At 40.2% G+C, this 12,881-nt stretch overlaps 1 protein-coding gene across 1 annotated transcript in view; it reads right to left on the bottom strand.

Annotated features, from left to right (window-relative positions):
• Positions 1–12,881, bottom strand: part of LOC111235473 (NHS-like protein 1) — a 105,192-nt gene that overhangs the window by 47,292 nt on the left and 45,019 nt on the right. The window lies entirely within an intron of this gene.

Here is a 12,881-nt window from a genome sequence, read left to right as displayed (position 1 = left end):
CATCACAGCTTAACATTTGCCTACAAAAAAACGTCTTCAGATCAAAATGCAGTGAGACCCAATTACTGACTTTTAGGCATTTATACATTTTCCAAAAAAACCACTAAGCTCTTTTCAGAAGACAAAAGGTTCGCTGGAGTCGTGACAAGGTCCATTCACAGGCAACTGGAACTTCACCATCTATTGTTCACCTATCAAGACCAGAAATCTCCTTCTCTTTTGGAAGGGTGTTACTTGTTTACAGGAGGTCAACATCCTGCCCAGAGATCCCTCTTAAAGTCTATTCTAATTTACAAGTTTGTATCATATACTAAAGCAAAAATGTACAATACATGGCCAAAGTGGCTTCATTTCTACTGAGGCTATTTTAAACACGACCATTACTTCACGAGGACTGAGTTGTTAAATGTTTTAACTGGTTTAGCTACTAAACTGCTATGTCCAATTACTGAAAAATCCACAAGAAGTTTCAAGCTCACTCATACTAGCAGCTAGAAGAGATTCTAGCTGCTAGTATGAGTGAGCTGAAATCCTTTTCTTAAATTGTGAACCTACACCGATAAGCCACAACATTAAAACAGGTAACTGGTTTTAATGTTGTGGCTTCTCGGTGTATATTCCTGAAATTCAAGTGTTACTTTTAATAGTAAATATCAACTGCTCACTGCCTGACAGCTGTGTGAAGTGCGCTTGGTCTACAAGAGTCACAGCTAGACTAGATTTCTGGTTTTAGGGTAACTTTCACAATTTCTATATCTGGATTTGTCTTATAAGTCTGTACACATTGGACCTGTTTGCTAGGATCAAAATGTATAGACATACTAATATCTCAGAATGACAGTATTTATTACAGGTAAGTTCAAATGACCTATTCTGCTGTCCTCCGTGTTCCTCCCTTTCCCTCCACTGGAGATAAGCAGCCTGCCACATCGAGTGTGAGAACATCCATCAACACCACTACCCACAAGGCCAGAGGGCAGGTAATGGGTCAGCCTCAGGTCAAGAGGTCACGGTCTCTCCATACACACAACACAGGTGCGCTGGTTATAGACGGACTGTTCTCTAACAAGTTCAAATAGGTTAACAAGGGATAACTTTAATGAGGTTGCCAAAAATAACGTGATGATACCTTGGTATGTAGCTGTGATTTCTGAAAAGTCATAAGCATCTGTGATTGTGATTTGTCCTACTCCCTCCAACATGATGAAATATTATTCACTACCAATCATGAATACACATACAAATGTGAAGCAGTACATGTAAATTGTGGGGTATGCCCAATCTACTCTCAAGGGTTAAAAATAAACTTATGGTATTGTATGGTAAACTGGTAATATGAAAACATTAAAATTAATTGTAGTTGAAAATTGTTAAGATCTTGAAATGAGGTAAGAACAGGATAATAAATCAATTTTTCTGCTTTAATAAGAGATAAATGGTTCTGATTAAAACTGTAATCATAACTCACTCATCCATGTTTGTCCATACGTAACTGTGCTGCTCTATCCAAAGTCATTTCTTATCTGATGTGTAGGTATAAGTGGTAAGAATCCAAAGTGAAATTCCTTGACAGAGTTGAGGTTAAATATAGGTTTAGCTGCCCGGTAACACGGCTGCCCCAGAGAAAAACCCACACCAAGCTCCTGCTGCCATCCCAAGTGTGTGATGGCGCACACACACACACACACACACACACACACTCTCCTGGAATTCAGTTCACAAACGTGCGGGTCTCACACAAGCATAGACGGATGCTTGCAAACATCTTCATAGATTCACTATGTTTTTCAATTAAAAATGAAATAAAGATCCTTTAAAACATACATTTTCAAAACAAGCTCCAGCACATGTCCGTATAACACACACACATGCGTAAATGCCACTACATCAGGCTGGAATGAGGGACACTGTGTTGTGGAGGTTCAGATAGCAGCTTCTCATTTTTGTCTGGAGTTGACAGTCACTTTCTCTGGTGAAAATGACAAACATTGAAACCAGCAGGACTGTATCGGCTGTCACTAATTAACAATAATTCTGTAATGGCCATGATGAAAATTTAGTTTTTGCCTGGTTTACAAGCTCTTGGAAAGTCATTTAATCAAAATGTAATATCTTATGCTGCTCATCTCATTGAGTTTTATTTATTTAATGAAAAAAATTCAAAAGAATTTGATAGACCAATTTGATACTGGATTTCAAATTGATAAAATGCTACCTTATTGTGTTCCAGGGCTGCAACAAACTATTTCAAAACTATTTCAACTATCGTTTAATCTGCTGTTTATTTCCACAATTAACCAATTTATTGATCTGTTCTATATTTAAAATATTGTGAAAAATACTTATCAGAAGTTGTTGTCTTCAAATGTCTTGTTTTGTTTGAAAGTCCAAAAACCCAAACATATTCAGTTTGCAATGATATAAAACAGAATAAAGGAACAAATTCTCTCATTTGAGAGGCTAGAACCAGTGAACGTTTGGCATTATTGCTTGAAAAATTACCTAAAGATTACGCTGTTCATAGTTCATCCATTACAAGCATATGCCTTAGAATGCTTCCCATAATGACTGAATTAGACAAAACTTATTCAACTGGATGATCCAAGTACACGCTTATTCGTTGGAGCATCTGGCTGAATTGACACATCTGCACTTCCCCCTCAACTGCTGCCCACATCCAAAACATCTGAAGCCACTATAATGCTCACACATCTGAGTGAGCTGCAATCAGAGTGGTTGAAAACAAACCAGGGAACATTGGACCAAGTTCCACTCAGCCAAAGACATGTTTTTACAGATTGAACATGGCCCGAGGTGCCCTTAACTGACCTTACAACAAGGACTCTCAGCGATGTTTGTGCTCGACAGGGCTTACATTCACTTGACATGGACAGAAACGATGCATTTCTATACCGCTCACACCGCAGGGAACCTCCAATTTGACTGAGAACGAGGTTTCCAAAAATTGCTCCAACTAATCCCTACTCATTCCCTTCTTATGTCTACTGTTTGGGGGGGGGGGCTCAAGTGCAGAAATAACTTATGTAACGTACCAAAAGCCACACCAAGTGGTCTGGCTGGCTTGCAAAAGGGCTTACACTAAAATGCAAGGCTTTACTCTGAGTAGGGGGGGGGACTGAGTGAGTGTGTGGTCAAAACAGATGAGATTCCACTCTGGCCACAGCTGGATGTGAAGGAACATGGACTGAAAATGTGTCACATCTGCCTTAGAGTTGGCAAACCCAACTGAGGGGGCTTGTTTAAATCATAACATAAGCAGACATTCAGTTACTGGCAACCAATGTGGAGTAATCTACTGGTTGGATCACAGAATTTGGGTCAGTTTGTCATGTCTTTTGAAGATGGAAACCCAAACCTGTTTTTTGTTTTTAACTGCAGTTTATGTGGGGAAACAAATCGTCTATTTAGTTACAGTTTGGCAACCTTTAAACATTTAACAATATTTACATCAAGTATTACTGAGGGAAGAGGGAAGAAGACCTTCCTGCTACCATTTGGTTGGTCAAGATTAAGCACCGAAAGTTGAACATTAAATTATTAAACCTGATAATCTTTTTTAAAAAATATTAAATTACTTAATCGAACGAAACTGAATTTCCTCTCCAACACAATTCCCACATCTGTTTCGCTCCATATTCCAAGTCTGACCAGAGTCGCACAGTGTGGAAACTGTGTAACTGACAATATAAATTACTGCGTACAGCTGATGAACTGGGACATTGCCACAAATAGTTGCAGTGTTCAGTTTATATTACCTCATCTCGAGTCATCAATCTACGGGCTACAGAAAGAGAAAATGCTGTGGTTTCACAATAAGAATCACTCCCTCATTTCTGAGATAAGAGCAGTTTGAACCGCTGAGTAAGACGCAGCTGAGCACCTTTTTTCTTTTTTTGCCTTTCACTGCAGTTGTGGGCCTGGAGTTCTCACATATTTTTCAACTTAGAAAATCCACAGGTTTTCCAAATCTTAGGTTATTTCCTGGATTTGAAGAGTTTGTTTTGTGCTCAATATAATGTTGGATGACTCTTGCTGGCCATTACAACAGCAAACTAAGCCAAGTTACAATATCCAAAGTTATTCTTTAAAACAACTAATACAACAAAATATAGAATGAAACCTGATCCACACGTCAATAAATGTATACGAAGAGGAATCTAGTTTTTTTTCCCTCAAGTACTTTTCAGCACATGACTGGGATGTTACCAATTAACTATATATTCAATAACTGAACAAGGAACCTTGTAGGTTACAAGTGTGAAGATCCCAAGACAATGTTTTTTCATCAGTTCATCAACAGTCAAAAAAGTGAAAAGTCAAACAAAAAAGTGATGGAGGCAAAACCCCTGATGTCAACACCAGTGTTGCAGGTTTTTCTGGTTTTATGCTGATGGTGAAGTTAGTGTGTGTTTACGTGTGTATAAAACAAAGAGGGAAAGAAGAGCTTGAGTAAGAAGCATACACTATAATGCAGCATAGCAGCACTGACCGAAGTGTCTAAGACCAAAAATGCAAAAAGCGTCTGCCAGTAAAAGAGGAACCAGTTTTCCCCGTATCGCACTTTAACTGGTCGGTCAAGTAATAGCCAACACATGGCCCCACTCTGCAGGACAGCAGCCCAGCAACTGCTGCTCCGCCAGCTGTTACTGTGGACAACACACACTCAGAAACACAATTACACACATCACTCGTCTCTGCTAAAATACACTCCCAAGTTCGAGAAAGCAAACTCAAAGCCCGTAAAGCGAGTTGCATTTTAGGGTTTCAAAACTGGTACCTCTTTATGTCCCCGTCCCCCCCAGAGTCAAAGAACAAACTGGGAAGATGAGTGATTAAAAAGCACACACAGTAAAAGGAGAGGTAGGATTAAAGTCAGTGAACCTAAATGAGTCAGAGACAGAGAGAAAGAACAAAGGAAAAAATGATTAAAGAGTGAAAGAAGGAAGGTTTCCTTCACTAAAGAAAAACACATGAGGACGGATACTGAGAAGAGGAAGCCGCTGTGACAGAGATTACTTTCCATACAGAGGACAGAGATGGAGTTCAACTTTTCTTTGTCTCAGAAAGTCTGGGGGAAAAGTCTCACACCAATACAGACACACACACACACACTTACCTTTCAGACAGAACATGGCTTTTCTCTTATTTCCCCATTTATCCACAAGAAACAAACACTGGTTTCTTCCTTCTTTCTCCTTCTCACTGTTTCCTGATTTTCCTCTTTCTTTCCCTCCTTTCCTCTCCCCCTCTCCCTCTCTCCCTCTTTCTCTACACCGCTCAGTCAAAGCGTTCACACACGGACACACAGATCCTGACACATACACTCCCCTCTCCCGTTGCCTCTCTCGCCATCTCCCTCCCTCATAGTCTCCCCTTGCGCACACATCCACACATGCACATGCTCTGAGTGGCAGATAGCCAACTTCTACACCGCAGGAAACTGCTTTGTGACCCCCTCACTCTGCTTCCCCTCTCTCTCTCTCTCTCTCCCTGCATCTCTGAATATCTCTTTACCAGGCTACCCCCCATCTCTCCGCCCTATCCGTGTTAAGAGGTAGAGGTAGGAGCTCAGCGTCAAACTAAAACTCTTAAAGCTGCTGTCAGCAACAAGCCTCTTGATTGGTCTCCTTAATATAAAAGTACACACACATGCATATATATTAATACATATTTAGTATACAAATCAGTTTAAATAAGATGTATGTGCTTATTAGGGAAGACAAAAATAAAAACTAAATTATACAAACACACACAGAAGAGCGTGAGCCTTGTCGAGGATTGTGATTGTAGAGAATCTGGGCAGTCAGCAGTTCAGAGTGAGGCAGGGGGCCCCGGCTTGAGGCCGAGCCATTGTCCGCTGATCAAATATAATCGCTTTAATCCCCACAATTCAACTGTTTGTTATCAGAAACAGCTACAAGCTTGGTGCATCCCAACCTCTCCACGTTGGCCACTCCGAATGACCAGAAGAGTCACACAGATGGGAGACATAAATACTGACTCACTCACAGACTGTGGAAACACTGTCAAGTCAAAATACCATTTGCCTTTCAGTGTTTAGCAGCTATTTACATCTAGTGCAACCACAAGGAGAACGACGTCACCAGTTCTCACTGTAGATCACCTAACCTGAGAACAGACTGCACAGGTCTGAGCTTTAGTGCCCTTACAATATTACTATGACAAAAAACTGTAATTTATATGAGAAGCAGTGACTGAAAATCACACAAAAGCTAAGAGTGAGTGAGTAGAAAACGTTGTTGTTCCAGTTTTGTTGCAATCCAGGATTTCGTGTGGTGTAAGGTTTGCAAGCGAAGGGCAGGAACAGCAATCTCCAATCGCTAATTAATATTAGCACTGCAGCATGAGTGGGAGCTGTGAGGTGCCCATATCCAAACAGGTGAATACAAAATATTTGTAACAAAAAAAAAAAAAAAATTGGAAAAGATGTACTAACCAAGAGTAAATTGAGTGTATTTCTGTGTGTGTGTGTGTGTGTGTGTGTGTGTGTGTGTGTGTGTGTGTCTTTGTGTGTGTATGTACAGTATGTGTATTTATGTACACACATGAGTTATGGATAATCCCACCCACAATACAGCTTGCAGGCTATGAGATGTCTGCCTCGACCAGATGTCACCAATTACTGGCTGATTGGTGTGTGAGAATGTGTGTGTGTGTGTGTGTGTGTGTGTGTCTACATATCCAAAAGTGAGTGACGTGAAGCCCCTCTGCAAGGGTGAGTGGATAAAATGAGAATGCCACAAAAACACAACCCTGGAAATAATCAGCAATTAAAAACACACACAAACCCATGAATAAACCCACCAGACCAGACACTAAAGTCTGACTTCATCAAACCTTCACCTTAATTGGCTGCGGCTTCACTCAAAATGGCTTTAACTTTAAACTTCATCATAAACCCCTTGGCACCGAGGAAACACTTTGAGGTCTGCCTACTCACTGCTCTCGCAAAGCGGAGGTGGTGGAACAGAGAGGTGGATTTCCTTTCCCTGTTCTAAACCAAATCAAATTAAGATTATTGGCTCATAAATTATGATATATGATATTATTAAGTCAGTGCAAGCTACTGAACTTTGTTAGTATTAATATCATCTTGTTAGGTTACAGTAAACGGTCAAGTAACAGAGACACTTTTACTTCCAAATGAATCCAAGTGGTAAATCATAATCATTGTGGAAGAATTATATTTTCAGGTCTCTCATTTATACAGTCTATGTCAAATCTGGGCAGGATTTCCAACATTTTGCAAATGTGAAGATTTTTAATTCCCTGTTTCCTAACCTGGAAGTGAGGGCCTCTTCAAGGGGTGAAAACATAAACCAGAGGGGTAGCGAGATGGTTAAGGAACAACTGTACATATTTTCCTACTTTTCTATAATCTTTTCTTCTTTTCTTGCGGAATACTGGATAATTTCACATGTAAAATCTATTTAAATTCAAAAAGGGAACCAAAAATCACACTTTGGTTGAGGTGGTCGCAATCAGCAGACGTGCAGCTGATGACAAGGTCTGCAAGTAGACATCGCTTTGCTTTAAGGGTTTATGTTTATGCAGAATCTTGGTTGTAACTACTGTCTATATTCTGATGTTTAATTCCTCTTCCTTTTGTTCAAGCTGTGATGTCTGATGTCACCTCAGAAATGTAGGACGTGGCAGCACTCGTCTGGGTAAATGGCAGTCTCTGACTGTAGCATATAAAGACTGTATTCAGAGGAATGCCAGCTGACCACTGTTGTTATTCTCCAAAATACAGTCTTTGTCCGCAGATAAAACACTATCATTGGGCTGAATCATGACCGGCGCTGCATATTAGACACAAAGACAATATCTTATCTTAAATGTCAGTCAGTAACCCAGTGTACTGCACATCCTCTATCATATTCAGTGCAGGACGACACGTGACATGTTGCTACTTTGTGCAGTGAGCTCTGCGTCAGTGCAAGATAAAACTAAACAACACACACAGATAAGAACTCAGCTTGCTGTAGCAAACATAATGCTTCTAAAACACGAACAGTTAGACATGCAACAGTAGGGAACCTGGAATTGGAAAAATCTGACTCCACCATACACATCATATGAGAGAAAAAACATGATGGGGTGCCTGAAAAAGATCATTTCCATTCACATGACATCATCATAGCTCTTGTATACGTGCTGAGACAGATTATAAGATCTCACCTCTGAATTACACTGTGGCTTGTTTTGGGACAATATCAGTGCATCCTATCTACATAAGCCTGGGACCTCTATCCCCTTACAACCTAAAATCCTGTTCACAGATATAATCACTTGCTTTTCTTCTACCTCCCCTTTTCACCATCGAGTCAGTGCATTCATGGATTATATCCAATAATACAAAGGTAATAGGATACATACAATATGACACGGAGATGGGTGGTGCAACTAGGAGATTAAGTTTTTAGAGGGAAATAAGAGGTAATGCGATTTAATTCAGGCTAAAACTGAACTGCGATGTGTGGCAGGCTTTATGGGGATTTTTAGCATGCAGTAAGTCTGATCTGGGATCAACTAAGAGAGATATAATAAGGATGTTATGTAGGTCATAGATACAAAGATATGACTTACCTGAAGATAACAGTGTCATCGTCAGCACATAGGAGAGAGAGAAAGAGAGAGCAAACAATTTAAAACCATAAAAATAGCAAATTGAATATATCTTTCCTTTAAGATTAAGTGTGCGTGTATGTTATCTGTGAGCGTTCATTTCTGTGTACAGTAGGACTGTGTGCCCCTGGGCTGTGGGCCACATCACCAGATTTTCATGTCTGTCTTTTAATGAGGCCTTGCTGGTTTATACATCACATCTTCCCCCTACAGCGAATTATCATCTGCTAATCTGGATTTACACATGGACTACACAATGATGATGAGCGTGTTTCTGTATGTGAGGAAATGTGTGTGAAGATATAGCCCCAAAAAAAAAAAAAAAAATCCAAAAAAGCTGTTATGCAAGAGTTCAGTCTCATTTGAATCCTCTCAAATTTCACTAAGCATCTCGTACAGACAAATAGGTCCTAAAAGATCCTTTCATAAGTTCATAAAGAGCTCATTAACAGCATTTTATAATGTGAGACCTAATTCTGGTTGTGGCCACTACAACGCTGATGTGCCAAGGTATGGTTAATATTTAGGTCAATATGCCGTTGCCCTAAAATGTGTGAATGAAATCATGAAAATGGAAACCAGCAGTGACACACTGTGGATACCAAAAAAACACATCACACACAAAATTCTCCTAAATCCGCCAATCTTCTAACTTGCATGTTAACATGGCGCACTCATTCACTGCCAACACCAAAAATCTAAATGAATCAGAATCAGAGTCACTGAGTTCATTTTGCTTAGTGACTTGCTGTACACAGCATATAAACAGCATGTAAGAAGCAGTACTGTAATCATGTGAAGCCCAGTTTCCCAGCTGCCCTGCAGCCCAGACAAGGATTCAGACTCATTCCTTCTGGTCTCAAAGTAAAGAAAGGCTGAGAGGCCCCTAGCAGTCTGGCCGGGGCCCGAATGTAGGATCTTTTTCTTGACATGGCCTTCCAGAGCAGCCATCATGTCCACTTACTGATCGATTCAGACACACACAGCCACTTAGGGCAGATCAATGGAGTTGATTGGGGAGATTGATCAGGTCTTTCTGTGTCGTACATGTGTGTCAGAAAGAGAGAGAGAAAAAGAGAGAGGAAAAGAGAGAGAGAAGGTGTGAGTTCACGTTCTTGACGTATGAGGCTGAGATAAAACAGCAGAGATAATGCATCACCTCTTTTTTACTATTACTTAACTGTCGCCACCTGCAGGATTCTGACCTTATGATCAGAGCCGTTTCACTCTAGTTATCAGCAAAGACAAGAGTCCCAATTCTACAATATCTCCTAAATCTAAGCAGGTCTTTGAGGATGTAGTAAGTATACAGATTATAGACGTATTAAAGTGTGCTGCTGTCAGGCACCAAAGACCCTATAATGCATTACACATTAGGAGCTGCTCGCAGCTGGAATAAGTAAAACCAGTTGTGGGACAGTTCCAGGAACATCTCATAAAACAGAAAATAAGTATCACATCTTTGGAAAAACCATTTGCTGTCTTTTTGTGAAGATTAATTGACGCTGGCGTTCCAAAGCTGGTGTCCCACTTGTGGCAGACTATTGTCCAACAACTGAAACCACAAAGGAAATGAAGGCGCTACTCACAGCTGCAAAAGGTAAAAATAAATTCTGAAATGATGGCGATACAGCTCCGCAAACATCTAGTAAAGTAAACAAAAAAACAAATAAAAACTAAAAACAATCTTTTGTAACACACTTTACTTTCTCTTTCTCGTTTAACGCAGCAGTGCACCATTTCCTGTTGGTATAAAATAAGTACGTTGATTTCACACATACTAACTGCAAAAACACCAAACTTTAGAGATTAGTACATAGTACAGCACATAGTGTATACAGCTGCTGTGTGGTGTCTGCTGGCACTGGTCTTGTAGCGTTTCCTGTTCCAGTGTGAAAGCTATGTACAAGAGAGAGTTTTATATTGTTCTGTTTATTTATTTATTGTTAAAGCTCAAACCATCTGCAACTATTTGGATAATTGATTAATTGTTAAAGACATTCTCCAAGCTACAAAGCTAAATATTACCCAGTTCCAGCTGCTTAGTTGTGAGGATTTGCCGCTTTTCTTTGTCTTACATTATAGTAAATTGAATCTCTTCGGGTTTTGGATTACTGGTCGGACAAAACAAGCCATTTTAAGTTGTCATCTTTAGGCTTTAGGAACATACAATGGACATTTTTCATAATTTTATGTCAAGTCACAAGTGAGCATTGTTTATCAACCTTAAGACAATTTCACCGGGACAGCAAACAGCAGCTTGCGTACCAGACGGCTATCTCTTACACATGATTGGTTCAGAGTTGTCCCAATAGGAAGGTCAAACTGAACCACACCAGGAAACACTCACTTGCACCCCCGTTGCCTTGGCAACTGGGGCAAACACCCAACCAGTCAAGCTGAAGGCTGCGTCAAAATTGCAGGTTTTGGAGCCACAGGCACTCATTTAAGGGCTATATTTACACACAGGCACGGTGCGCGGCTGCCCATGTGTCTTGTAATGGGTCCTGGCAGGCGTGTGGAAGCAAGATCCAGATGTTATAAATACTTCAGGTTCATCTAAAGAGGTATTCCTATGAGACGTTTCCTCTGTGTGGTGTGCATTCAAACAGCACTGTATGGGCTTGTGCATGTGAATGCTCTGGATGGAATAGTTTTATATTGACCTGTCTATGACACTGTCTCTGGCCTAGAATTAGCTATAAAAAGATATAGACTGTGTGTATGATGGACGGACAGAGAGAGACAGAGAGAGAGAGAAAAGAGGGTGTGTGAGACAGCGAAAAGCACAGTAGGATGGAGCAGAAACAAAAACAGCTCAACTTAACAGAGTCCCTTTCTTCTGGCTGTTTAAATTCATTTCTTCATCCTCTCGTGCATTCTCTCCAAGCTTTGTTGTTAGTTAATATCACCCAATGAATAAACACTCCCCTTCATTCCTTGGAGATTTAGTAAATTAGTAAATGATCAATTATCATATATTGGAATTGACCAATTTGGATGTGCTTCCTGACTCTACCTTCCAAATAACCTATCAATCAATCAATCAATCAATCAATCAACCAACCAACCAGACTAATAAATGATCACTAATGAAGAACTCTAAATGAGGTTATGTCAAAAAGTCATGTAACACAGAAGAGCTTTCCTGAGCTAAGGTAGGATGATAACACTGAGTATAGTACATTCACAGCAGATGTATTGAGGTGGACATCTAAAGCCTTGGGTTTAATGATGATGTTCCAAAATGGTGACCGTTTTATCTTTGCTTGGCTGCAGCTTCTACCCTTTGACTTTGAGAAAAAATGTCAGGACCTCAAACTATTCCAGCCATGTGCCGCTCTGAGCTGTTTTAGGAAGGGGCAGGTTCAGAGGTGATAGAGTGACTATGAAGGATTGAGACACGCAATAAACGACAACAGCAGCAACAAGCTCCACATTACTGTGAGGCAACAAAATGGCAACGAATGCTTAGATTACTTCATGTTTTTAATTTGTTAGGCTACAAGTAACAACAGATGCAAATATGTATTTATTTAATATGTTTTAAATAAAACACACAAAAGACTAATACCAAAGATGTTACATATGTTGAGACTGAATTATTATTATGATATTATCCAAGATGATATTATCTGAATACTGACAGTAATTTTAATAGGAACAATTAGTGTGAGTTATGATTTGGATGTAAAACTAGCCCGTGCTGTCCTTGCCGATCTGAGTCCAGATGAGAGACAGTGGCAGTGTGGGTCAGAGTATCGGTGTCTTTTTCCATTCTCGGGTAAAGGTTAGGCTACAGTTACAACCATTGTCACCAAAGTCTTATTGACACTGCTAACTGAATACACACACATGCATGTACACACAAACACACACACACACACAACAAATGAACTGATCAATAAGTAATGAGCCTAATCTAGAAACACAATACTCCTGAGGTATTAAGAGACTGAATGGTATTGGTATTCTTACCTAAGCAGGATGGTATCCAAATATAAATTGGAAATGTCTTTGCTGGAAGTGAAGTGATGCCTGAAAATTATTGTTCTAAAGCATCATCACTTGGACTGAGCGAGGAGCTATCCAAGCCTCCACAGACACACCCACACATACAAATGCGCCCTCTCCCTGGCACTAAACCACACACTCGCATCGCCACCAGCCTGTGACATCACCCGTGCCCGTGACATCAACTGCTTCCGGAC

The sequence above is a fragment of the Seriola dumerili genome, unplaced genomic scaffold, assembly GCF_002260705.1.
Source record: "Seriola dumerili isolate Sdu_G_001 unplaced genomic scaffold, Sdu_1.0 BDQW01000025.1, whole genome shotgun sequence".
In the NCBI taxonomy this organism is placed as follows: Eukaryota; Metazoa; Chordata; class Actinopteri; order Carangiformes; family Carangidae; genus Seriola; species Seriola dumerili.
The sequence above is the reverse complement of the archived record's forward strand: the minus strand, read 5'-3'. Positions and strand labels throughout refer to the sequence as shown.